This window comes from Carcharhinus amblyrhynchos, chromosome 10 (genome assembly GCF_965287045.1).
Source record: "Carcharhinus amblyrhynchos chromosome 10, sCarAmb.v2.hapA, whole genome shotgun sequence".
Taxonomy (NCBI): Eukaryota; Metazoa; Chordata; class Chondrichthyes; order Carcharhiniformes; family Carcharhinidae; genus Carcharhinus; species Carcharhinus amblyrhynchos.
In genome coordinates this window covers 24,451,372-24,478,856 of record NC_137333.1, presented here as the reverse complement: position 1 = coordinate 24,478,856, position 27,485 = coordinate 24,451,372, and the positions used below count along the sequence as shown (strand labels likewise).

General features: G+C 42.9%; 1 protein-coding gene across 3 annotated transcripts in view; it reads right to left on the bottom strand.

Annotated features, from left to right (window-relative positions):
* The window catches only part of gpc5a (glypican 5a), a 1,078,596-nt gene that overhangs the window by 1,019,357 nt on the left and 31,754 nt on the right, over positions 1-27,485 (bottom strand). The window lies entirely within an intron of this gene.

Below are 27,485 nucleotides of genomic sequence, written 5' to 3'. Positions count from 1 at the left end.
CTTTGAATAGTGTGTGAACATGCACGTATGTGCATGTTTTAGAATTGCTTGTTTAGTCAATACAAACTTCAAACCAAGCAGAATACATTGCACCCGAACAATGTGTCAAACACTTTTTACATGCCCTAACAGGCCATTTATTTGTTCTATGATTCCAATTGCATATAACTAGATAGATTCTCAGTTGTTAATTTAGAATGTAAATTAAATTTTATATGAAAAGTGTACTATTAGGACAGCAAAAATGATTTTATAACTTCTATGCACAATAAACATGCACGGCTGTCAACAAAGTGCTCTGAATTACAATAAACTGAGTTCTTAGAGATCAAGTCATTGCTTGAGCAGTTTTGTTTTTAGCACAAAGCAGTTTGGAGAATTAGAATGATACAGCCAGGCAGTTTCATTCAGTATCGTAGCACATGGTTTATTTATTTATTTTATCTTGTGGCAACACGAAAAGAAATCCATCCTACCAAATGTGACTAGAATAACAAAGAGCTGTGTCATAAAAACTGTACAAGATACTGTTATATGTGCCAATTAGAGTTTTAACATCAAACAAAAAATAGAATTCAATGGATGAACATGATTATTGTAAAGTATTTCATTTTTACTTCCCTTGAAACATATTGCCTGTAAAAATTTCAGTCACAAAAGACAGATAAAATGACAGTCCAAATATGTTTTCATAGTATTTTGAGCAATTTTATAGGAACCAGGTTGCCAGATTGTGCAACCTTATGATATAATACTGTATAAAACAACAGCTACAGGGTGTTACATTGTGTGACAACAATGTAACACCTTGAATATTATAATAACCATCACAATACTACCTATAAGATTCACAGGTACCATAAATACATATATTCAATGATAAGCATGCTTCACAAACCAAATTTAATAACTAATATAAACTTATGCATAAGTCAAAACATCACTAACAACAAAACCATCGGAAGCTGCATTTATTTTGGCATTTTTGGTTGATTTTAATGTTTGATATCAATCATCTAAAAACTTCAATGCTCATTTCTTTTTGAAATTTATTTTTTGATATCAAAATGGTAGTATATTTTTTAAGCTTTTCACACCACTCATTTATTAAAATAAGCATACAGCACAATCACAGAAGATGCCACGTTGCTGGCAGATTGAAATTATCTGTGTGAGCACTGCACCTATCATGAAGCACGTTGAGCAAAATCTTAACCTCTGAGAACAGATAGGTGAGGTTACAATGCAAAAAATCTATCAACAGCAATTGAACCCACCTCAGACCTGTCCACTTCTGATGTTAACAGAGTTGAAAGTACAGCATAAAAGTGGCAACCTGTGTGTGGAGTTGGAAGATGTAAGTGAGGCATTGAATGAGAATGCTGCATCTATGTTCACCATGAAGAAGGCTGATGTTGGTATACAAAGAAGGGAAGAGGACAGTGATATAATTGAACAGATTAGCAGTATGAGGGATGAGGGTTAACAGCTAAAGTGGATAAGTCTTCAGGCCCAGACGAGATGTATCTTCGGCTGCTGTTTGAGGCAAGAGAACAGGTTACAGGGACTCTGATAATAATTTTCAAATCTTTTCTGGCCACAGGTGAAGTACCAAATGATGGGAGGACCATTATTCCAGGAGGGAAGGAGGGAAAAACCAAGTGATTACAAACCAGTGAATCTAACATCAATGGTAGAGAAATTATTGGAAAAAATTTGAGGGTCAGGATTAATCAACACTTGCAGGGGCAAGGATTAATCCAGCTTGCAGGGGCAAGGATTAATCCAGGATAATCAGCACGGCTTTATCAAGGGGAGATCACGTCAAACAAATTTGACTGAATTTTTCAAGCAGTGACTAGATGTGTAATTGAGGACAGTGTGGTTGATGTACTCAACATGGATTTCTAGTAGCACTTTTGACAAAGTCCCACATGGCAGATGGAGCAAGAAGGTAAGAGCCCATGGGATCCAGGACCATTTGACAAATTGGCTTAGTGGCAGAGGGTGTTGGTTGAAGGTTATTTTTGCAACAGGAACCTTTTTCCAGTTGCAAACCATTGGTGTACTGCAGGAATCGGTGCTGGGTCCCTTGCTGCTTGTAGTGTATATCAATGGTCTAGATGGAATGCAGGGGTATCAATAAGTTCACAGATGACACAAGAATTGATCGTGTGATAAAAAGCAAGGAGGAAAGCCTTAGATTACAGGATGATATGGATGGGCGTCCAAGGGGCAGAACAGTGGGAAATGGAATTTAACCCTGAAAAGTGTGATTTGATGCATTTTGGAAGGACTAACAAAGCAAGGGAATACACAATGAATGGTAGGATGCTAGGGAGTACAGAGGACCAGAGGGACATTGGGGTACATGTTCGTAAGTTCCTGAAGGCTGCAGGACAGATAGATAAGGTGGTTAAAAAAGCATGTGGGATACTTGCCTTTATTAGTCAAGGCACAGAATATAAGAGCTAGGAAGTTATGATGGGTAAAAACAAAATACTTTGGATGCTGAATCGTGGCACAGTGGCTAACACTGCTGCCTCACAATGGCAGGGACCTGGTTCAATTCCTGGCTTGGGCCAGTGTCCGTCTGGAATTTGCACATTCTCCCCATGTTTGCATGGATTTCCTCCGGATGCTCCGGTTTCCTCCCACAGTCCGAAGATGTGCAGGTTAGGTGGCTTGCCATGATAAACTGCCCCTTAGGGTCAGGGAGACTAGCTAGAGTAAATGCATGGGGTTACAAGTATAGAGTCTGGGTGGGATTGTGGATGGTGCAGACTCAATGGGCCAAATGGCCTCATTCTGCACTGTAGGGATTCTATGATTTTATAAGTACTGGTAGAAGGAAGGGGACATTCAGAATGGCTGGTCACTTCCAGGTTCACCTAGGTGGAAGGCCCAGTGATGTGGTTCAGTACTTCCTGCTCCATCCGGGTGCTTGTGGGCCCCTGTGTTATTCCATAGGATGGAGGGAAAACTGGAGAGAGCCCCTAAAGCTCTACATCATCTGACAGCCATGGAAGCCCACAAGTATCCACACCATGGTGCCCAATCCCTGAGCAATGGTCCTCAGGGACTGAGCTATGCTTTGGCGTTCTCCTATCATGGCTCTGACTTCATGCCCCAGGTTTTCCATTGCAGACTCCACCTTTGCAGTGTTGGCCTTGGGTGCCACGCAATGCTGGCAACATCTTCTGGGATTTCAGCTTCGGGACTCCACCATTCAGCCTTGCAGTTGCAGGAATGTCACTTACCCTTCCTGATATTCCCAGATTTGCCTTTGCATCTCAAGCAGCTGAGTGGCAAACATTTAGGGGTTGATCTTACCAGATCACTGTACCCATTGATCAGCACAGCAAGCTGAGAAAATAGAGTGAGAGGCCAAAAGTCTGATTTGCACCTGGAATGGATGCAAAGTTCATTACCATCAGAGTGCCTGGAACTCCATGTCAAAAGGGAGTCCTGCACAGGTGCTTTACCCCTCCAGGGTACTTTCCGGCAGGGTAGCACAGTGGTTAGTCAGCACTGCTGCCTCACAGCGCCAGGGACCCAGGTTCGATTCCCACGCTTGGGTCACTGTCTGCGTGGAATTTGCACATTCTCCCCATGTCTGTGTGGGTTTCCTTCGGGTGCTTTGGTTTCTTTCCACAGTCCAAAGAAGCGCTGGTTAGGTGCAGTGTCTATGCTGAATTCTCCCTCTGTGTACCTGAACAGGTCATGATGTGGAGATGCTGGCGTTGGACTGGGGTAAACACAGTAAGAAGTCTCACAACACCAGGTTAAAGTCCAACAAGTTTATTTGATAGTAAACCCACTAGCTTTCGGGGTTTGCCCCTTTGTCAGGTGAGTTACCTGCCCCGACACAGTGCCCAACTGTCACCTGCACAATGACAGGCAGGGCTATGCATTCTGATGGGGAGTTATGAATGGGGGGCTATGCATGGGTGGGGTCTCCAAGCTGTGACGAGGGCTATGCAACAGCTGGCCAATGCAGGGGTGTCATACTTGGTAATGGGTAGGAATGAGTTTGTGAAGCATTGGGTCATGGAGAAGGTCATGACAGAGGGATGGCATGTTGGGGGTTCATTAGCAGACACTTCAGGAGGGGCCAGATGCCCTGATATCAGCAACCATTTTGGAGTGGGGGGGGTAACAATGTCACTGATGAAGGGGAAGTTTGATGTCTTTGGGGGAGGGGGGAGGAGGTCTCTCCTGGTTCACTGAAAAATCGAAAACCCATGGAATGCACCTGTGCACTCTGAAACCGCCCCCTGCAGTGGCACAAAGCTCCCAGCTATCACTACAATTTTCTGGCCCTCTGTCAATTTTTTGACAACTGGGAAACCTTCTCCCTCCTTCCGCCCCTTCCCCCTCCTCCAACTCCCTCCCAAGTTCCTCACTGCAATCTTCTGGCACTCTGGGAGTTTGCCAAAAAGATCAGCTTGGAGGATTCCTGTTTCCTAGCCATTATGGCCTTTTTTGGGAAAATTCCACCCATCCAGAGGCAATGGCACCTGGCTGGAGTCCTGGTATCCAACAAGCCTCCAACTCTAATCCATGGGATGTTCTTGACTCCTCCTGACATGCATTAGAAGCAGTGTGGTGCTCACCAGATAGTGACACAGAAGTCTGTCTGCTAAGTTTGCCCACCAAGGTGCTTGTCTCTGTGATGGCGGAGGCTGTAGGTGATAGCTGTAATGTGTCATCTGGGTCCTCGGAGATCTCATCCGAGGTGCTGTCAATGGTGGCCCGGGGGAGTGCACTGTTTGTTGCTAAACACAGTTCATCACTTGATGCTCATGCCAGGCAAGGGACATGGTTTGAGTACATGGTCTGGTCAAGGGTTTGAGTGACAAATAACTCAATTGAAACTGGTCACCTAGATGGAGGTGCAATGGTTCCTCACTTTTCTGTCACATGCCAACCTTGCTCTCTATGCAGGCCCACTCCTGGTCCTCCCCTGCAAACTTCCTGGCCCCCTTTCTCTCTTTCCAGTTAGAGGCAATCTTTTCCTGCAGGGACACAAAAGAGGATAACGTGAGCCGGATGCTTAACAGGTCAGAGGACAAGAACAACTGACATGTGTGGGCACTGTGCTTAAGCAGGGAATGGTTCTGAGGAGGAATTCTGGGGGTTTGAGGATGTTGCTTGAAGATCAGGTACTAGGAGATGGTGGCAGATAGGTTCAAGATGACATTCTGTGAATTGATGGAAGGGTGGAGTGCCAAGGGGAGACAGGGGGCACTTACACTAGCAGATCATTATTGGTTATTCATTTTTTGCAACATTGAACCCCCATCCTCTTAATTAGGCTGCTGGCAGTAACCAGTGCTGCACTGTCTTTCAAGTGGGATCGGTGATCTTGCTGGAGGAACTCCAGTCAAACTATGAGTAAAATTTAGCCCACATCTCTTCTACAGCATCCAGCATTCGAGTAAGGGGCCCCTCCAAGAATCTGGGGGCTGGTCCTCTAGCCATCCTCCTGGTTTGAATGAGAGTGAGTGCTGTGGAGCTTTTAAATGCAGTGTCCTCTTTTTTGAAGTGCTCAGATGACTCCTGGGATAGGTGATTCAGAAGCTTCATGTCTCATGTCTTGGGGAGACAAATGAGTGGAGGGGGGCAGGGGATTTCTAAGTTGCTAAAGATCACAATCCAGATCACGCCGCCAGGGCTGGTAGCAATCGTATCGATTTTCATACAAGAAATTGCACTCTTCGCATTTTTGGGAAAATTTCACCCATGAACTAGAATCCTTAGAGTCAAATTTGTCCATTTTAGTCTAAGTACCCTATTAATGATGTGATAAAAGTTAATTGTCACCCACTAAACTCTCTGGTACAGAAAATTAATCATAAATAGTACAGAGGCTTATTCTAAACGTATTAAGAGTTTTTTTGAGGATCCAACTAATAGTGACATAAAGTTAAACGAGTAGGTGTAATATGCCTGGATTTGCAAAATCAATAAGATGCCACACAAAATGCTAACATGCAAGATATGAGTGCATGTTGCTGGGGTAATATATTAGCATTCACGGAGGATTGGTTAATAGGTAAGAAGCAGAGAGCAGGGATAAAGGGAGCATTTTCAGATTGACAGACTGACTAGCTGAGTGCCATAAGGATCAGTGGTGGATCCTCAGCTAGATTTGTGATCTATATTAATGATTTAAATGAAAGGACAGAGTGTAATGTATCTAAGCTTGCTGATGAGACAAAGACAGGTGGGGAGGTAAGGTATGAGGAGGGCATAAAGAGGCTGTGAAGCAATATAGACAGGTTAAGTAAATCATACAATTATAGAATTCCTACAGTGCAGGAGAAGACCATTGGCCAATTGAGTCTTCATCATCTGGTGAAGGAGCATTAGCTCTGAAAGCTCATGATTCCAAATAAATCTGTTGGACTTTAACCTGGTGTTCTGAGACTTCTTACTCAGTCATTTGATGAAAACAAACCTCTGTACTCAAAGAGTAGCAACTCTTTGGAATTCTCTACCACAAAGGGGTGTAGCTACTCCATTATTGAGAATACTAAGGTTGAGATGGAAAGAAATTTGGTCTCTCAAGGAGTGGGATATGTTGAGCATACAGGAAAATGGAATTGAAGCAGGCGACCAGTAATGACCGTAGTGAATGGCTGAACAAGTTCAAAGGGCCAAATGACCTATTCTTGCTCGTATTTCTGAGATTCCTTCACGATTCTAAAACTTTCTTTTCACTGTTAATCCGAGCTTTCTTTTCCTCCATAAGTATCTTTCTGTGTTGGATTCAGCAATTCATTCACCCACTCTCATTTATAATTTCTTCTCAATTGCAGCCCTGTTAACTTCATATTTCTTCAATCTGATTGATTGAGATGCCCAGTTGATTTCTCAATTTGCTCAGGTCCAAGATGCCTGGCTTCCATTACTGTTAAATTGTCTACTCTCATTTTCAAAAACTTGCCACTCAATAAATGTTAAAACCTAAATATGCAAGGGCAATTACAAATGACAGTCAATATCAATTGATGCCCTGCCACAGCAAATCATGTTGCAATTTATTTTATATTTTAGCCAAAATGTATCAGTTTTAACCATTAAATTTTCTATCCTCTCTAAACATGCTTTTAATCCTACAGTATGTGCAATATCCCCTTCACGACTCTTTAATATTTTTAAATCACAATACCATATTTTGTGTGCAAAACAAATGAACAATGGTGGCTCTGATCAGTGACTAGTATGAGATTCTATTTCAGCTCTGGTAGTTAAAATTTGTACAAAAAGCGGAAATGAATTATTGCATCAAATTTACAGCATTTGCTTCAGAGTATCACCTCAGAGTTTAACGAGTCATGCAATGTACAGTAATTTAATCTCAGGTATTCTCTGAAGACACCCAAAGGAAGAGAACATCTGTCAGAAACATCTTTGAAATAAATCAAATGAAATGATCCACATAGTGTTGAATGAATACAAATCTTTCATCTATGCAGCAGACTGGCAGGTATTCCTACATTGAATTCCTCTGTTCTAAATAAGGCTTTTGGTCTCGTCGGATTGACGTCATGAAAGAACTAAATGGTAGCCTTAGTTCTAAAAATATTACCACCACCCAAAGAATTTGCCATATGTTAATTGAGAAGGATGGGCAAGCGGTGGTGGAAAGAAAAAACTGGAAAAGGAGACAGTAAGTCAGGAAAAAGGCAGAAAAATATTTTGTGTTTATACAGTAACTTTCAGAACTTCTTTGAATAGAAATGTGATGTTTTACCCATTCCAACTGAGCAGACCGAGTCTTGGTTTGATGTCTAATCCAAAAGCAGTGTAGCACTCTCATATTACCGCGCTGATGTGTCATCCAAGGTGATGTGCTCAAGCCCCTGTGGCTGGATACAGCAAACAATCTCCAAATAAAATATTAAATGCCATGAGGCATGATCACTGTTTGCAATTCAAGAAGGAGAAAATATTGAGCCTAATTCAAAGAATTTTTGCCATTCATTTATCCATTCTTAAGCTAACAAATAAGCACAAGCTTGCTGACGATTTGAAAAGCTGATGCAAACTTAATTTTGCCTATCCAATCTAACTTCCTACTTCAAAATTAGTTTAGAACTTCTCCATATCTTGATATTTCAATATTCTAGAGATAGCACCTCCGCACAGTATGATGGACTATGAAACCTTGAATCTGAAATACTGAAGATGATGCAGGCAAAACTAAATTTTGGTGAGACCAATGATTTCCCAATGGAATTCATAAGGTCAGAAGTGGGGATATTCACTGATAACTGCATATTTTTCAGCTTCATTCTTCAGATACTGAAGCAGCCCATGTCCAGACGTAACAAGACCTAGATAATATCCAGTCTCGGGCTGACAAGTGGAAATTAACAGTTGCCCCACACAGCAAGAAAGGACCAAACCATCATGGCTTGATATTCAATAGTATTATCATCATTGAATCCCCCACTATCAATATCCTGGGGGTTACCATTGACCATTGTGGCCAAGTGATTAACAGCTCAAGCCACTAGGCCCAACATAAAATTGGACACTCTAAATTAAACATAGCTAACAACTTCTGTAAGCAAGGCCTGATGAAATGTGGACAAGGTTACCACAGGTCTAAAGCTAAAAGGAACCAGCCCAGGCTTGTCTTGCATAATGAAAAGAAGTGCTCAACCTTTACATTAGGAAACTCATTCTAACCCAAAACCCATCAAGAGGCACTCAGCCAGAACAATAAACAGCCAGACTCCCTGGCACCTCAGATACACTTGAGATTGTCCATTAGGATGACTTGGCTTAACCTCATTGGGTGCTGCGACCCCAGTGGCTGAAAGCCAAGAACATTCCAGAGGGGACCAGAGAGAGCGATAAAAACAAATATCTGAAGACAACTCCAGTTAAGACTCAACTGGCCTGCTGCAACCTGTGACCTGTGACAACAGAAGAGGATGTGCAAGCTTGTACCATGAAGACCCCGAGTTCATCCATCAACATGGGCGCAATTAATTGAATCCAACAGTCCAGTCAAGTTCACAGAGCAGGTAGTTTGTGTGTTTGTCAGGCAGTCAGCTTAGTTTGGGGAAAAGCTAATTTAATTTTATTGTGCAGGAGTCATTTCTTCAATACGCAGGTGTTTTAACAAAATTAAATTTGAATTGCAGTCTCCTGTTTCTCTCGTAAAGTAAGAACACCTGGGTGAACACATTTTTGAGTAATGAGCTGGTCGAAGTGCCTATAAAGAACATTTCACAGGCAACATCATTGAGCTGGACTAGCCATATAAATACTGTGGCTACAAGAGCAGACCAAAGACTAGGAACCCTGTGGAAAATAATACTTTTCCTGATTCCCCAAAGCTTGTCCACCGTCTAGAAAGTGCAGGTCAGGAGCGTGATAGAACATTCTCCATTTACCTGGATGAGTGCAGCTCCAACAACACTCAAGAAGCTTGACACCATCCAGGACAAAGCAGCCCACTTGATTGCAATCCCTTCTGCAAACGTTTATCCATCCACTACCAGCAAATAATGGCAGCAATGTGTACCATCTATAAGATGTGTTACAGGAATGCACCAAAGTTCCTTGGGGAGCAGCTTCTAAACCCACGACCACTGCTATTTAGAAAAACAAGGGCAGCAAATACCCGGGAACACCATCATCTGGAGATTCCTCTCCAAATGACTCACCATCCAAACTTGGAAAAATATTGTCCTTCCTTCATTGTTGCTGAGTTAAAATCATGGAACTCCCTCCCTAACAGCACTGTGGATGTATTGACACGTCAGGGATTGCAGTGGTTCAACAACGCAGCTCACTATCATCTTCTCAAGGGATGGGCAATAAATGGTGGGCTAGCCAGAGATGCCCGCATCCCATAAATGAATAAAAAAACTAGGCATTATGTATAACATTGGCAATGAACTAGTACCCATTTTGCAACTCCTCCAGAGTTCAATCTTACCCACATGTTGACAATACCACCTGCAATCTGCAGTTTATGTATGGCATTCCTATATATGGATTTGGAAAGCTCTTTGAAGCAAAGCCAATGTTGTGTACAGCACTGCTATACTTCCAATTGCTATTTTTAAAATACACAATTTCTGTCAAAACTTTAAACTCTGATAGAAGGCACACTTACTGGGATAGCTACAATTTAGAAACCACAGATCGTACAGCATAATTGGTGGTCTTATTATGTCTGTATTGACTCATTGCTAAAGCAATCCAAAATAAATCCCACTGTTCTGCTCACTCACCATAATTCTAAAGCTTTTTAACCAGTTTTCCCTTAAAATCTAAAATCCTCTCGGTCTCAGCTATCCCCAGAAATGTATTCAGGGCATTAATACACTTCTGCAAAACAAAAGTTCACTAATCCTTCTCCTTGGGTTCAGTTATGATGTCCCCCTTCAGAACAGGATGACCCAAATCATCTCGTATCCGGATCATTGGAAATTGGACGCAGATTGGGAGATGCACATCATAGAACCATAGAATCCTATAGTGCAGAAGAAGGCTATCGAGTCTACACCAACAACAATCCCACCCAGGCCCTATTTCCTAACCCCATGCATTTTACCTAGCTAGTCCCCCTGATACTTAGGGGCAATTTAGCATGGCCAATCCACTTAACCCACACATCTTTGGACTATGGGAGGAAACCAGCGCACCCAGAAGAAACCCACACAGACACAGGGAGAATGTGCAAACTCCACACAGACAGGGACCCAAGCTGGGAATCGAACCCAGATCCCTGGCGTTCTGAGGCAGCAGTGCTAACCACTGTGCTACTGGTGTGCATCAGGAACCCACAGGAGTCCTGATGCACACATTTGCATGGTGATTGCTCAGGAAGCTAAACTTTCAAGGATTTTGGCTGCCTGGAAACCTCTGTGAAAGTCTCCAACACTAAGCTCATACTTACCCTACAATGAGTAATGTCTGTTCTAACTCAGTAATCAAACAACTGCATACCATAAATAAATCACCATTCCCAACCGAATGTGACCTAACTCCCACCCATCCACTCCCTCTCCATTAACCAGATCCAACCACTCCTACTGGTCCGACTACTCTCTGCCTCCCAAATACTGCCTTGACTCAACCCAACTAACCTCCCACAATGGACCATCCCTCAACAAGACCCAACTACCACCCGAACCCAACCCACCTAAACACCACCATTTGACTAACCCCTACCCTAGCTGACCCACTTACAACCCCCACCATCCCCAACCCAAATGGATTATCTCCTGACCCAACTCAACCAGCTCCTTGACCAAACTCGGCTGAGCATCCAGGGGTATTCAATATTTAGCAAGGACAGAGAAAAAGGAAAAGGTATTAATTGAATCGTTGATTCAAAGGACAGTCTCACAGCTCCAGGGACTTACGTTCAATTCTGGCCCTGGGTGACTGTCTGTGTGGAGTCTGCATATTCTTCCCGTGCCTGTCTGGGTTTCCTCTGGGTGCTTCGGTTTCCTCCCACAGTCCAAAGATGTGCAGGTTAGGTGGATTGCCCATGCTACATTTCCCCCTAATATCCAACGTGTGGAGTTTAGCGGAATTAAGTGGTGTAAATATATGGGTTCACATGGATAGGGTCTGGGTGGAATGCTCCACTGGAGAATTTGTGCAGACTTGATGCATCAAATGGTCTATTTCTGCCCTGTAGGGATTCTATGATTCTAAATGGAGATTGAAACAATAGTGAGGAAAGATATTGGGAGTGATTTTCCCACCCCACTGTTTTGCTGGAAAACATCAGCAGAGACCGATTAGCAGGCTTCCCACTCAGTGCCAAGGCATCTGCGCATCTCCAGGACTCAGATTTCTGGCAGTGTCAGCCACATACTGGAAATTGGCATGGAGCCGACTTAAATATTATAATCGCTATTTGAATCCTATTAGCAGGTCCAGGACTGAACACTAGTGTCTCCTCCCGACCCCCCAGAAGTGGTTTCCTCCAGCAGGGTTTACAACAGCTCTTCACTAACGGGGAACTGGCGGCCTGACTACGCTGGTGTGAAAGAGGCCATCAAAGTCCCCCAGATGGTAAGGGATAAGGGGAGCTGCCCCCTGGGTATTGCCAGCCTGGCAGTGCTAGCCCAGCCCCCGGCACTGCCCAAAGAGCAAAGTGGCAATACCCAAGGGGCACCTTAGCACTGCCCACTGGGCATCAGGCAGTGTCAACGGGGTGAAGCCAGGGGCAGGGCCTGCTGGGTGTGGCAGAAAGAGGGAGATCAGTGAGGGTGGGGAGAGGGGGTCCTGCTGACACAAGGCATTCGGGATCACTGGCAGAGGGGGTTGGCCTTTGGGGTGGTGGCAGTGGGGGCTGCCATGAGGGAGGTCGGGGGGAGTCGGAGAGATCAGGACTGCTGGGTGGAGGGAGGGAGTCAGGGAGATTGGGGCTGATGTGGGGTGGGTGGGACAGTGATATCAGACTAGCCTGGAGACATTCAGGAGGGAAGCAAACAGGTGGTGAGTGAGTGGGCCCCACAGCCAGCGATTGGGGATTGCTGTGTTGGCCAGTGATCGGGAGGTCAGCAGTGCAGGGCTACTGTGTATGTGCCGACTCTGCTCTGACAGGTTATGCTGCTGGCCTCTCTTGTGGGAATAGGCCCTGCCCTTGAATTTTTAACATTAATCTCCCTGAGACACTCTGCAGTGCACAGAGTGTGGGAGATTCATTTTCAAAATACCGCTAAAATGAGGTTACTATGTTTTTTATGCGAATTCGGCACTGAGAATTTTCTTTGGAGAATCCCAGCCATTAACTCTGATTATGTAGGATCTTTATGGATCGAGCTGAGAAACATCAAGGGGTGAGAAGCGCCACTCTGGACTGTACTCAAATTGTCGTGATGGTGATGCAAATTGCATTAAACAGGGAATTAGAGATGTGTGCAATAAAGGAGCATCTGTAATTATGGGTGACTTTAATCTGCATATAGATTGGGCAAATCAAATTAGTCACAATACCGTACAGGAGGAAGTCCTGTAGTGCATGCAGGGTGGTTTTCTGGACCAATATGTTGAAGAACCTACGAGAGGCCATCCTAGATAGGTGTTGTGAAATGAGAAATAAATAATTGGCAATCTGGTTGTGCGATGCCCCATGAGGATGAGTGACCATAATATGATAGAATATTTCATCAAAATGGACAGTGACATATTTGATTCTGAGACTAAGGTCCTAAATCTTAATAAAGGAAACTATGATGGTATGAGGCAGGACTGACTATGATGGATTGGGAAACATTACTTAAAGGGATGACATGGGATAAACAATGGCAAAATAGATCAAAGGAATTGATTACGAAGGAAAAAATAGAGGACAAGAGTAAGCATGCAGGGAACATAAAAACTGATTGTAAAAGTTTTGATAGGTATAAGAAGAGAAAAAGATTGGTGAAAACAAATGCCAGTCCCTTACAGTCAGAAACAGAGGAATTTATAATGGGGAACAAAGAAATGGCTGACCAACGAAATTCATACTTAGGTTCTGTCTTCACACGGAAGACACAAATAACACATCAGAAATGCTGACGAGTAAAGGGTTTAGTGTGGGAGGGTGGAACGGTAATCAGTATTAGTAGGGAAATGCTGTTAGGGAAACTGACAGGATTGAAAGCGAATAAATCCAAAGAAAATCTACACCCCAGCGTACTTAAGGAATTGGCCTGAAAACTAGTGGATGCATTGGTGGTCATGTTCCAAGATTCTATAGTCTCTGGAACAGTTCCTACACATTGGAGGTTAATGTAACCCCACTATTTAAAAAGGGAAATAGACAGAAAACAGGACATTACAGACCAGTCGGCTCTGACATCAGTAGTGGGAAAAATTCTAGAGTCCATGATGAAAGATTCAATAACAGAGTATTTGATAAACAGTGATAGCATTGGGCAGAGTCAGCATGGATTTACGAAAGAAAAATCATGTCTGACAAATCTATTGGAATTCTTTGAGGACGTAGTCAATAGATTTGATGAGGGGGAGCCAGTGGATATGGCTTATTTGAACTTACAGCTTTTCCCTTACAAGAGATTAGCGTATAAAATTAAAACACATGGGATTGGGGTAATGTATTTAGATAGAAAATCAACTGGCAGATAGAAAACAAAGTGTAGAAATGAATGAGGATGTTTTTCCAAATGGCAGGCAGTGACTAGTGAGGTATTACAGGGATCAGGGCTGGGATGTCAGCTTTCCATATATATATACATATATATTAATGATTTAGATGAAGGAACTAAGCAAAGTTTATTTATTAGTCACAAATAAGGCTTCCAATAACAGTGCAATGAAGTTACAATGAAATTCCCCTTGTTGCCGCAGTTCAATGCCTGTTTGGGTCAATGCATTTAACCATCACATCTTTCAGAATGTGAAAGGAAACCAGAGCACCCGAAGGAAACTCACACAGACACGGGGAGAATGTGCAAACTCCACACAGACAGTGATCCAAGCTGGAAATCAAACCTGGGTCCCTGGCGCTATGAGGCAGCAGTGCTAACCGCTGTTACCGTAATTCCCAATAACTCCAAATTTGCAGATAAAGCAAAGCTGGGTGAGAAGGTAATCTGTGAGAAGGATGCAAAGATGCTTCATTGTAATTTGGAAAAGCTGACTGAGTGGCAAATGCATGACAAATGCAGTATAATCTGGTAAGAAACTTCGGCTGTAAAAATAGGAAGGCAAATTATTATCTGAATGGCCATAAATTGAGAGAGGAGAATGTGCAACGAGACCTGGGTGTCCTCATACTCCAGTCGCACTGAAGGTGCAGCAGGCGGTAAAGATAGCAAATGGTAAATTGGCCTTCATAGTGAGAAGATTTGAGTACAGGAGCAAGTATGGCGTGCTGCAATTATACAAGATCCTGGAGAGACCAACGTGGAAGATTATGTGCAGTTTTGAGCTTATCTAAGGAATCCATAGAATCCCCACAGTCAGAAGGAGACCATTGGGCCCATCAGGTCTGTACCAACTCTCTGAAAGAGCATCTTACTAACCCCATAACCCTACATATATTCCCCGACTAATCCCCCTAATCTACACATTTTGGGACAATATGGGGCAATTTAACATGGCCAATCCACAGTGGTCTGCACATCTTTGAACTGTGGGAAGAAACCAGAGCACCGAGAAAACCCTCGCAGACACAAGGAGAATGTGCAAACTCCACACAGTCATCCAAGTCCAGAATCAAACCTGGGTCCCAGGGTGCTGTGAGACAGCACTGATGTGACTCAATTGCGATCTGGATCACGCTGATACACCCAATGGAATTCTCACTGCTTTTCCCGCCGGAGATGGAACTTGACCATTTTTTGACGAGAATTCATCCCATACTTTACGTAAAGTAAGAATTATTTTCCGATACTTGAAACTCTGTTATCTCAGGGACAGAAGAATACTTAAAAAGCTATGGTTACCTGCGCTTAGAAAACACACACAATAAAATATCATATTAACATTTGTTACACCAGTCCCAAACCAATTTACAAGCTGTTGAAACACAATTCGGGTACCAGGTTAAAAAGCACAATAATTTATATTTCCTCAGTAATTTAAATTTACATCGACAATGAAGTTGTTGGTGCTGAAAAAAAATAGAAATCTTTATCAGAAAGCTGAATAGGTTTTTACTGTAACTAAATGTGATGTCACTTCATAAAGCAAATATTATACACTGGGGCTAATCAAACAGTATTTAGTTTAAAATCAAAAATTTAAATCTTCACGATACACATACTCATTCACATTACTTCCCTTTTCTACATCCTGCCTCAAATCTCCAAATCTATATTTAATTAGTACTGAATGTTGTTGACTATTTTTAATGAATGAAACACACAATACATAAATCCAAGGGTTCTGAATTGCTCAGTACAGCTCTGTACATGCACATTGCAAACAGATTATATGTTACTCCTCAATATTCAAATCTGGATATTTAAATCTGTTCAGCACATTGAAAACAGTAACACCCGAGCCAAATATTCTATACAACAAACAAAACAGCAGTTGCTATGGATTCTGTTCATAACTCCTTGGATCTTCGTCAAAGAGGACAAAGGAACTGAAAGCTGCATTGAGTCTGAGACAAGAGTTTTCACCTTATTGTTACTTGATACTCCATATGCATGTGATATGATGTACCACGCTAATATTTTGTACATATGTTGTCTTCTTTTTTAACAATACCTTCTCATTCTGAAATTCAGATTCAACATAATTTTGTCCATTTCATAAATTAACTATGTAGACCAAAGCTTTCAGAGAAGTTGTGAGTTTGAATTTTTAGTAATATTACTTCTTACAAAATTTCAATGTACAAAACATTTATTGTGCCAAATCACAATGCATCATATTCAGGGCTGATAAATATTAATGCCTGGATATAAATGCAGCAATGCAATTGCCAGTCTGCCAATTCCAAAAGCTGGACTCATTAACATGCTACTTTCCAGTGGGAAGCAACAGCCACTAGTAACATAAAGATAGCACAAGATAAATTTTCACTTTGGTTAAAAAGGTAAAGCTGACCCCAGTGATTTTATCAGGGCACAATTTTTAAATTTACTGAGTACACCTCTGGTTTAGGCCAGGGTACTTGCCTCTAATAAAAATTATATTTGTTCTCATCAGTGCTGGGAAAAGGATAGGCACACGTCGCAGCTCCAAATTTAACTTTTAATTTATTTATGGGACATGGGCATCGTTGGCTGGCCAGAATTTTTTGTCCATTCCCAGTTGCCCTTAGTAGCATGGGATAATGAAACCCCTGCTTATTAAAGTGTTTTTAAATCAAAGTAGTTTAAAATAGTAACCATAATGTGCCTTCTACCAAAGGTATTATGATATGCCTCCCACATGTATTATATGAAGGTATTGTCTATTAATCACAATATTATCAATAGTAGCGAATTGTTAACAAATATTGTAATTTGAAAACATAATTTTAAATGTCTTGCAAGCTTTGGCCAAGGGCTGCTTGCCATAAAAGCATAATGGGAAAAAGCAGAGCCAGAAAGGCCACATTTGTAGGAACAATGAAGTATAGAACCTAAGACTTTGCAGCTACGAAGATAGTAGACCAATGACATTACTGTTACTAGAGAGGTGGTGCTCGACAGACTGGAGGGGCTGATTGTGGACAAGTCCCCAGGACCGGATGGAATGCATCCGAGGGTTCTGAAAGAAATGGCGGAGGTTATAGTGGATGCCTTGGTGGTTATTTTCCAGACGTCGCTGGATTCCGGGGAAGTGCCGGAAGATTGGAAAACGGCTAATGTTACGCTGTTGTTTAAGAAGGGTGCCAGGCAAAAGGCGGGGAATTATAGGCCGGTTAGTTTAACGTCTGTGGTAGGTAAAATGTTAGAATCCGTTATTAAGGAGGAAATTGCGAGGCATCTTGAAGGGAATTGCTTGATAGGGCAGACGCAACACGGTTTCATTAAAGGGAAGTCGTGTCTGACAAATTTACTGGAGTTCTATGAGGATGTGTCTAGGGCAGTGGATAGAGGAGAGCCGGTGGATGTGGTCTTTCTGGATTTTCAGAAGGCGTTTGACAAGGTACCTCACAAGAGGTTATTGCAGAAGGTCAGGGGACATGGAGTTGGGGGTAGGGTGTTAGCGTGGATAGAGGATTGGTTGTCGAATAGGAGGCAGAGAGTGGGGGTCAATGGGTGCTATTCGGATTGGCGGTTGGTGACTAGTGGGGTGCCCCAGGGGTCGGTGCTGGGGCCTCAGCTATTTACCATTTATATAGATGATTTGGAGGAGGGAACCGAGTGCAGGGTGTCGAAATTTGCTCATGACACCAAGATTGGGGGAAAGGCAAATTGTGCGGAGGGTGTGGAGAGTCTGCAGAAGGATCTAGATAGGCTGGGCGAATGGGCCAGGAAATGGCAAATGGAATTTAATGTTGGCAAGTGGGTAGGAAGGACTATTACTTACGTGGCGAAAAACTGCAGCAGGCGATGGTGCAGAGGGACCTCGGGGTCCTTGTGCATGAGTCGCAAAAACCCAGCTTGCAGGTGCAGCAGGTGGTCAGGAAGGCGAATGGGATGCTGGTCTTCATAGCGAGGGGGATTGAATATAAAAGTAGGGAGGTCTTGCTGCAGCTGTATAGGGCATTGGTGAGGCCGCAGCTGGAGTACTGTGTGCAGTTTTGGGCGCCGCACCTGCGCAAGGATATTTTGGCCCTGGAGGGAGTGCAGAGGAGGTTTACTAGGCTGATACCGGAGTTGAGGGGATTGAGCTATGAGGAGAGGCTGAATAAACTAGGCTTGTACTCGTTGGAGTTTGGAAGAATGAGGGGAGATCTCATTGAGACGTATAAGATGATGAATGGGATGGATAGGATAGAGGTGGAGAGACTCTTCCCGCTCAAAAAAGACAGTAGGACTAGGGGGCACAGCCTCAAGATAAAGGGGAGGCGGTTTAGAACGGAGTTGAGGAGGAACTTCTTCACTCAAAGGGTGGTGAATCTCTGGAATTCTCTACCCGTTGAAGTGGTGGAGGCTGCCTCGCTAAATATTTTTAAGAAGCGGGTTGATGGGTTCTTGATAAGAGAGGGGATTAAGGGTTATGGGGAGAGGGCGGGAAAGTGGAACTGAGCCACGACAGATCAGCCATGATCTTATTGAATGGCGGGGCAGGCTCGAAGGGCTAGATGGCCTACTCCTGCTCCTATTTCTTATGTTCTTATGTTCTTATAGTGGTATGCATAGAAGAATTTAATTGCTAACTAAAATGAAAGGGAGCATTTTGCTCCTTACTCTTGGCCTTTCAATGGTGGCTGTGATGATAAGGTATAGTTAGTTAGACAGAATGATTCCCTGAGTGATCTCAGTTCCCACAGCCTTATAGTGGCAAGGGGGAACCTTGAACCTGTCAGACATCCATAGGTAAGGTTTCTAGGCATCAGGGGAAAAGTTTTCAGGTCCAGTTAACCAATGAGTACCTAATTATACTAAGCAATAGTTAGCCAAGATAGAGTGTAATCGGATCATCCAGTTTGCATGACAGGTGGGGCAGGGAATATGAATCTTTGAAAATAGCATACCAATAGTGTTCATGTGATGTAATTTCTGAGAGAAGCTGGAATCCATCCTGCATCTCTCTCCCAATATGTACTGGTCAAATTAAAAACGTCTTTAACCACATACTGTATCTCGCAAATCTTAGCGTTTAGCTAGATTCAGCTGCATGCAGGGTCCGCAGATTGAAGTCCCCAGTGAATTCCCCAAACACTCTTGGAGGACAGTTGAGAGTCAATCACATTGCTGTGGCTCTGGAGTCACACGTAGTCCAAACCAAGTAAGGATAGCAGATTTCCTCCCCTAAAGAACATTAGTGAACACATTGATTTTTCCGACAATGGTTTCATGGTCATCAGTAAATTTTTAATTCCAGGTTTCTTTTATTGGATTCAAATTCCTCTATTTGCAATGACTGGATTTGAACCCGGGCCCCTAGAACATTAGCTCAGTTCTAGATTAATGGTCTAGCAATAATACCGGTAGGCCATCATCTTCCCCATGTGTCTTTTAGATATCCAAGTATACCATATTTACTGGTTCTCCTTTAATCATGTTGTTTGTTACTTCCTCAAAGGATCGAACAAATTAGTTAAGCTCTGAAGAAAAGTCATACAGATTCAGAATGTTAACTCTATTTTCTTTCTCCACTGACCTGCTGAAACTCAGAGCTTTTTAATAGTAACAGTCCTAATAGATTGTCTAATCTATAAGCTTTCAGTAACATTATCATATAATGCCCTGCTGCCCTAGGGGAAATCTCACACAGATTTACCTTTCTGAAGGTGGTGGCAAAACTGATGTTCACAGGTCTGGTTCCAGCATTTACTCTCTTGGCCAAGGCCACACACACCACATACAACTGACTTTTATCGCCCTTTAAATATACTTTCTGCTTTTGAACTTTCACTTTATTGCTTCTACAATAATTTAGCAGCTACTTGTTTGAGAATTAACCAACATATTTTTTATTACTTTATAGCTACTATATTTATAAAGTAAACTTACTATGGTCTCTCATATATTTACAATCCCTCAATTGTATTTGTTTCCTTTGAAATCCAATAGTCAACTGTAAAATCACTTCTCTTATCTGTCAAATGAAAATTCCTGATCAAGTTACTTCGCTGGTTTTGTTATTACCATTTCAACCATTTGCCTTCTCACCTCCTTTATTTATGTTTTAACCTTGCAGTCTGTCTCCAGCTTAATTAAACCAGTACCCACACAGTCTGTTTCTTCATTTATAAGATGACAATTATATTGCAAAAAAATTAAGAACTCTCATTTTTCTCACAGTATAGGGTTATGAATGAAATTATTTTTAGAACAAATTAAGGACTTGAGAAGAATTAGAAGTTTTGAATAGGCTTTCATAATGGGTGTTTCTTTTTATGTATTGAAGGCTCTAATGGTTTTTTACATCTTTATTTTATTTCATCTGAATATGGCTCCTGAGGTCAGCCCGTGGTTGAAACTGGATGTGTTTGCATGAAGGATGCAAGGGCACAGAATGATGGATGGGGGATAGGATGGCCTGATCTGGTATTAAGTTCATATGTGGGCTTTTAAGGGACCACAGAGGTGGGGGTCATAGATCAAAATTAGCTTTGTATGGTAGCATGGAGGTAACATGGGATGTGGATGAGCGGTTAATGGGCCGTGAAGGGTGAGGGTTTAGAGGGCCTAAAATAAAGAAACAACTGAGTCAAAGCTATTGGCACTTGGAAACCTCAGATCTGTGATAGGAGCAGGGGGGCCAACTCCATCAGCAGGCAATCCACCAGCTCTGATGGGATATGTTTTCCCGAGATGGATGCAGAGAGCCAAGAAATTTCCCCAATTGCAGTACCCAACTTGGGAGCAGATGAATATTCAACCCATTAACCCTGTTTCACTCACCACAATTGCTGCCAATATTGTTATGTATTTCCAGCATTTTATTCATTGTTGCAGATTTACAGTATCCTGAGTAATTTGCTATCACTTTATCCACATCAATGCAAAGTCTTCATATCATCTCTACTGCATAATAAATAAAAACATGTTCTGTGGTTGACTCACATTCTTGTGTGCAGGGGTCACTATTTGCAACCTTCCCATGCCTATTTGAGCAGGGAGCTTGCAAATCATATGCTACCTCCTCTTTTAAACGATTTCTACAACGTGAATCATGCTGCTGATTGACTGCATAGGAACATAGGAATTTAGACCAGAAGTAGGCAATTCAGCACTTCACAACACGGAATCTAACTGAAAGGAAGGCTAGAAAGTGTTGCAGTGAGCTGGACCCCTGAAAGGCAATCTGTTCCTTTTATACTAAATCACATAAAGATTATACCAGTTCTGCAAATGCAAACAAAGGATATGGAACACCAGGACAGAAAGGGGGCTCTCCACTTCACAGTTGTGCTGCTGGGTGTCTTAATCATAGAGGTGAAAATAGAAGGGAGAGGCCATGTTTCCATGGAAAGTCAGTAAGTCATCAAAGAAAGCCCTGAAACCAGTAGCCAAGGAGGTAAATGCCTTTCCCAAAGTCCTTGAAGAAGCTTAATGACCTTCCCTGAGCAAGGTCAGTGATTAAATAACACTTGATACTGAGCACACCACCAATCTCTCACACTGCTCGATGCACAAAACCCCTATCACTCACTCAACAGCAGTCCATAACAGTCAGGACTCAAGCCGAACATCTAAATGCGCATGCTAATCCTCATACACCATTCATCGATCCCAGCCTCACTTCAATCACTCTCTGTTTCCACATAACTCCAGTTGTTTAGCTTTGGCTGTCTTTTCATCCAAACGCAGTGTAACGACACAATCACAGGCGTGCTTCCCCCTCTTTTGCAAAACAAGGTTGCAAAAAATACAAAGGGGAGCAGAATAGCAGCAGGGGCCAGGTATGCCTTATATCCACTGGGCCCCAAGGAGGAGATGGTGTACCCATAGCCGGATGCGACAGGTCCCATTGCATCAACCATCACCATGATGATTCATGATGATGATGTTACTGCCTTGTGACCCTTCTCAAACCGCATCTCATTTTCATCCTGCATCATGTGTAAAGCGAGGATGGTGCAAACACAGACTCATTGCTTACACACCAACAACTTCTCACCTCACTCCAATCCTCCCATTCTGATTTTGATTTCAGACAGCCAAGAACCGCCCACTTCCCAGCCAAAGCACATCCAAGAGAAAGAGAATGAGCAACCCCACACAAGTGATGCAGAAGCATCATTACACAACTGCAGTCACCAGCTCAGACATTGGCAATGCACATACCTTAAAGGTTGGTTTGGAGTCACACTTAGCACATGGTAGGTCACCTGCCAAAGGTATTCATAGAAATCATCATAGAAACCCTACAGTGCAGAAAGAGGCCATCTGGCCCATCGTGTCTGCACCGACCACATTCCCAACCAAGCCCTACCCTCATATCCCTACTTATTTACCCGCTAATCCCTTTAACCTACCCATCTCAGGGCACTAAGGGGCAATTTTAGCATGGCCAATCAACCTAACTCGCACATCTTTGGACTATGGGAGGAAACCGGAGCACGTGGAGGAAACCCATGCAGGCACGAGGAAAATGTGCAAACTCCACACAGATAGTGACCCAAGCCGGGAATCGAACTCAGGTCCCTGGAGCGATGAAGCAGCAGTGCTAACCACTGTGCTACCGTGCCACCCAGGTAGGCTGCACCAGACAGTAGCTCACCATAGCAAAAGGTCACAGACTAATTCTGTCCTAGCAGACTCAGATGAGGACAGATGGAGTGGCATTACAGGAGGTTGCTAGTGATGCTGCACAACTAGACAGTTAGATTAGCAGGGCTTCCAGACAACCTCTGTCACTGTCAAGCAGAATGGACGAATCTGGCTCCAATGTGACAGAGGTTTTTGCACAGGGTTTGGAGCTAATCCTTTCCACTGCAGAAGTGGTACCCAATTTCATGACGCTGCCAGCAGATTCAGCTATAAAACAGAGTTTGATCGCTGTTGTCTCAGCTTCCACTACAGCACTACACCATAAGACCATAAGACATAGGAGCAGAATTAGGCCCTCGGCCCATTGAGTCTGGTCCGCCATTCAATCATGGCTGATTCTTTTTCCTTATCCCCATTCTCCTGCCTTTTCCCAATAATCCCTGATCCCCCTATCAATCAAGAAACTATCTATCTCTGTCTTAAAGACACTCAATGACCTGGCCTCCACAGCCTTCTGCAGCGAAGAGTTCCACAGATTCCCTAATCTTTGGCTGAAGAAATTCCTCCTCATCTCTGTTTTAAAGGATCATCCCTTTAGTCTGAGATTGTGGCCTCTGATTCTAGTTCTTCTTACTTGTGGAAACATCATCTCCTCATCCAGTCTATCCAGGCTTTGCAGTATACTGTAAGTTTCAATAAAATCCCCCCTCATCCTTCTAAACTCCAACGAATACTGACCCAGAGTCCTCAACCACTCCTCATAGGACAAGTGCTTCATTCCAGGGATCATTCTTGTGAATTTCCTCTGGCACCTTTCCAAGACCAGCACATCCTTCCTTAGACATGGAGCCTAAAACTGCTCATAATACTCCAAATGGGATCTGACCAGAAACTTATAAAGTCTTAGAAGTATACTCTTGCTCTAGCATTCTAGTCCTCTGAACATAAGTGCTAACATTGCATTTGCCTTCCTAACTGCTGACTGAACATGCACATTAACCTTAAGAGAATCTTGACAATGACTCTCAAGTCGCTTTGTGTTTCTGATTTCCTAAACATTTTCCCATTTAGAAAATAGTCTATGCCTCCATTCCTCTTTCCAAAGTGCATAACCTCACACTTTTCCATATTGTATTCCATCTGCCACTTCTTTGCCCACTCTCCTAACCTGTCCAATCCTTTTGTAGCCCCCTTGTTTCTTCAATACTACCTGTCCCTCTGCATGCCTTTGTATCATCTGCAAATTTAGCAACAATGTTTTCAGCTCCTTCCTCCAAATTGTTAATGTATATTGTGAAAGGTTGTGGTCCCAGCACTGACCCCTGAGGCACACCACTAGTCACCGGTTGCCATCCTGAAAAAGACCCCTTTACCTCCCCCCTCTCTGCCTTCTGCCAGTCAGCCAAACCTCTAACCATGCCAAGATCTTACCCTTAACACTGTGGGCACTTACTTAACAGTCTCTTATGTGGCACCTTGATAAAGGCCTTCTGGAAATCTAAATAAATCACATTCACTGGTTCTCTTTCATCTAACTTCCTTGTTACCTCCTCAAAGAACTCTAACAGATTTGTCAGACATAACCTCCCCTTGACAAAGCCACACTGACTCAATCCTACTTTATCATGCACTTCCAGGTACTCTGCAATCTCATCTTTAATAACGGACCCTAAAATCTTGCCAATAACCGAAATTAGGCTAACTGACCTATAATTTCCCGTCTGCTGCCTCCCTCCCTTTTTAAACAGCGGTGATACATTAGCTACTTTCCAGTCCTCTGGTACTCTTCCTGCCTCCAGTGATTCCTGAAGGATCATCACCAATGCCTCCATAATTTCCTCAGATCTCTTTTAGAACCCTGGAGCGTAGTCCATCCGATCCAGGTGATTCATCCACCTTCATACGTTTCAGTTTTTCTTAATGATGGCCACTACACTCACCTGTGCCCCCTGTCTCTCTTGGAGCTCTGGCATCCCACTGGTGTCTTCCACCATGAAAACTGATGCAAAGTAACTATTCAATTCCTTTGCTATTGCTTTGTGTCCTATTGTTACTTCTCCAGCCTCATTTTCTAGTGGTCCAATGGTTATTTTTGCCTCTCTCTTATCTTTTATATATTGAAAAAACTCTTCCTACCTTCTTTTATATTACTAGCTAGCTTACATTCATATTTCACCTTCTCCCCTCTTATTGCTTTTTTAGTTGTCCTTTGCTCGCTTTTAAAGGCTTCCCAATCCTCTGGTTTCCCACTAATCATTGCCACTTCAAATGCTTTTTCTTTTGCTTTTATGCTGCCCTTGAGTTCCTTCGTCAGTAAGAAGTCTGACAACACGTGGTTGAAGTCCAACCAGTTTATTTGATAACAATCACACAAGTTTTTGCACACCTTGCACACACCTGACAAAGGAACACCGTTTCCGAAAGCTTGTGGGATTACTATCAATCTGGTTGGACTTAAACCTGGTGTTGTCAGACTTCTTACTGTGTTTACCCCAATCCAACATCGGCATCTCTACATCATTCCTTCGTCAGCCATGGATGTCTCGTCCTCCCCTTAGCATCTTTCCTCCTCCTTGGGATGAATATCTGTTGTGCCTCCTGAATAACTCTCAAAAACTCTTCCCATTGCTCGTCCACTGTCTTCTCTGTTAGGCTCCCTTTCCAATCAACTCTGGCCAGCTCCTCCCTCATGTCTTTGTCATTACCTTTATTTAATTATAATACTTATACATCTGATTCCAGCTTCTCCCTCTCAAACTGGAGGATAAATACTACCATGTTATGGTCACTGCTCCCTAAGGGTTCCTTCACCTTAAGTTCCCGAATCAAGTCTGCCTCATTACACATCACCAAATCCAGAATTGCCTGTTCCCTAGTAGGCTCTGTCAAAAGCTACTCCAAAAAAGCCACCTCGCAGACATTCCACAAATTCCTTTTCTTCGGATCCACTACCTACTTGATTTTCCCAATCCACTTGCATACTGAAGTCCCCCATAACTATTGTAATGTTGCCTTTTTTATTTGCCTTTTCTATCTCCTGATTTATTTTCTGCCCCACATCCTGACTACTGCTAGGAGGCCTGTACATAACTCCCATCAAGATCTTTTTATCTTTGCAATTCCTCAACTCTACCCACAGAGATTCTTGCCTTCTGACCCTATATCACTTCGTACTATCAATTTAACTTCATTTCTTACTAATAATGCAACCCACCCACTTTGCCCATCTGCCTGTCCTTCCATTAGGACACATATCCCTAGATATTTAGATCCCAGCCCTGATCCCCTTGCAGCCATGTCTCTGTGATGCCGACAACATCATACCGGCTAATTTCAACGTGCGCAACAAGCTCATTTACCTTGTTCTGTATTCTGCATGCACTTAGAGACAACACCCTCAGTCCTGCATTGACCACCTTCCTTCTCATACTCATCACCTTTTTTGCTCTGCCTGAGGTTGGATTCCTGCCACCTTCGATACTTTCTGTTCTATTATGTGGTCTGGAAACTTTACTGACTTCTCCTAAGCCCTCAGCTCCAGTAACTATCTACTAAATGTCTCATGCTGCAGTGGAAGCTCAGACAGAGAATCATAGAATCAAAGAATCCCTATAGTGCAGAAGGAGATCATTCGGCCCAATGAGTCTGCACAGACCACAATCCCACCCAGGCCCTTTGCCTGTAATCCCACATATTTACCCTGCTAATTCCCTGGCAATAGGGTCAATTTAGCATGGCTAATCAACCTAACCTGCACATTTTTGACTGTGGGAGGTTTCCTCCCACAGGTGACACGGGCAGAATATGCAAACTCCATACAGACAGTAACCCAAGGCCAGAATTGAACCCAGATTACTGACATTGTGACGCAGCCGTGCTAACCAGTGTGCCACCGTGCTGCCCATAAGAAGTTATGAGATGCACACTTGCAGCCATGCAGGCTCAGAATATTGCCATTATGATGATGGATCTCAGAGCTCAGAGGGACACTGGCACCTCCAATCAAAACCTACAGTACTTCCATGAAATTTGCCGAAGCATAAGTAAGTCAAAAGCATCTCATCGGATATTGAATCAGCAGTGAAGCAATGGTGCTCACCAATAAGTCTGAAGAAAGCATTCCACACTTGTCTTATTTATAAAGGGGAAATTTGATAGTTCGCACACACAAAATCAGCTTTCCAGGCCACAGATATCCAGATTTCCAGCAATAATTATAAACTTGTTACACCATTGAGAGCCTTGGATTGCCTCACTCAATACGATGTAATCTTTCAAGAGATTTTGCAGCGAGACTGTAAAAGGACAACTTCTTGACAGTTCAGTGATTTTGATTGCAACCTGCGGAGACCTCAACAGTACATCCTATAGAGAAGCACAGTGATAGTAAATGTTAACAGCTTCACCATCATTACTGCCGCAAAATTCGGGCCATTAATTTTTAAAAATAATTCGGAAACTGTCACCAGAACAAATTCAATATTCTATAAATTCCTTTATCAGAATGGTCGTGAATTGTAGCCCTGCTCAACCAACTACAGAGAAACATTATCACCTGACACTGTGATTTTGCATCAAATCAAGGACTAATTTTAATTCCTTCTGTTTAGTGAAAAACCCATTGGATTTCTCCAAGTGCAGCTCACCCTCTCCAACACTAAATAGATCTGACTCAACTGTTACACTTCCAAGCAATCATAACTGATGAAGTAG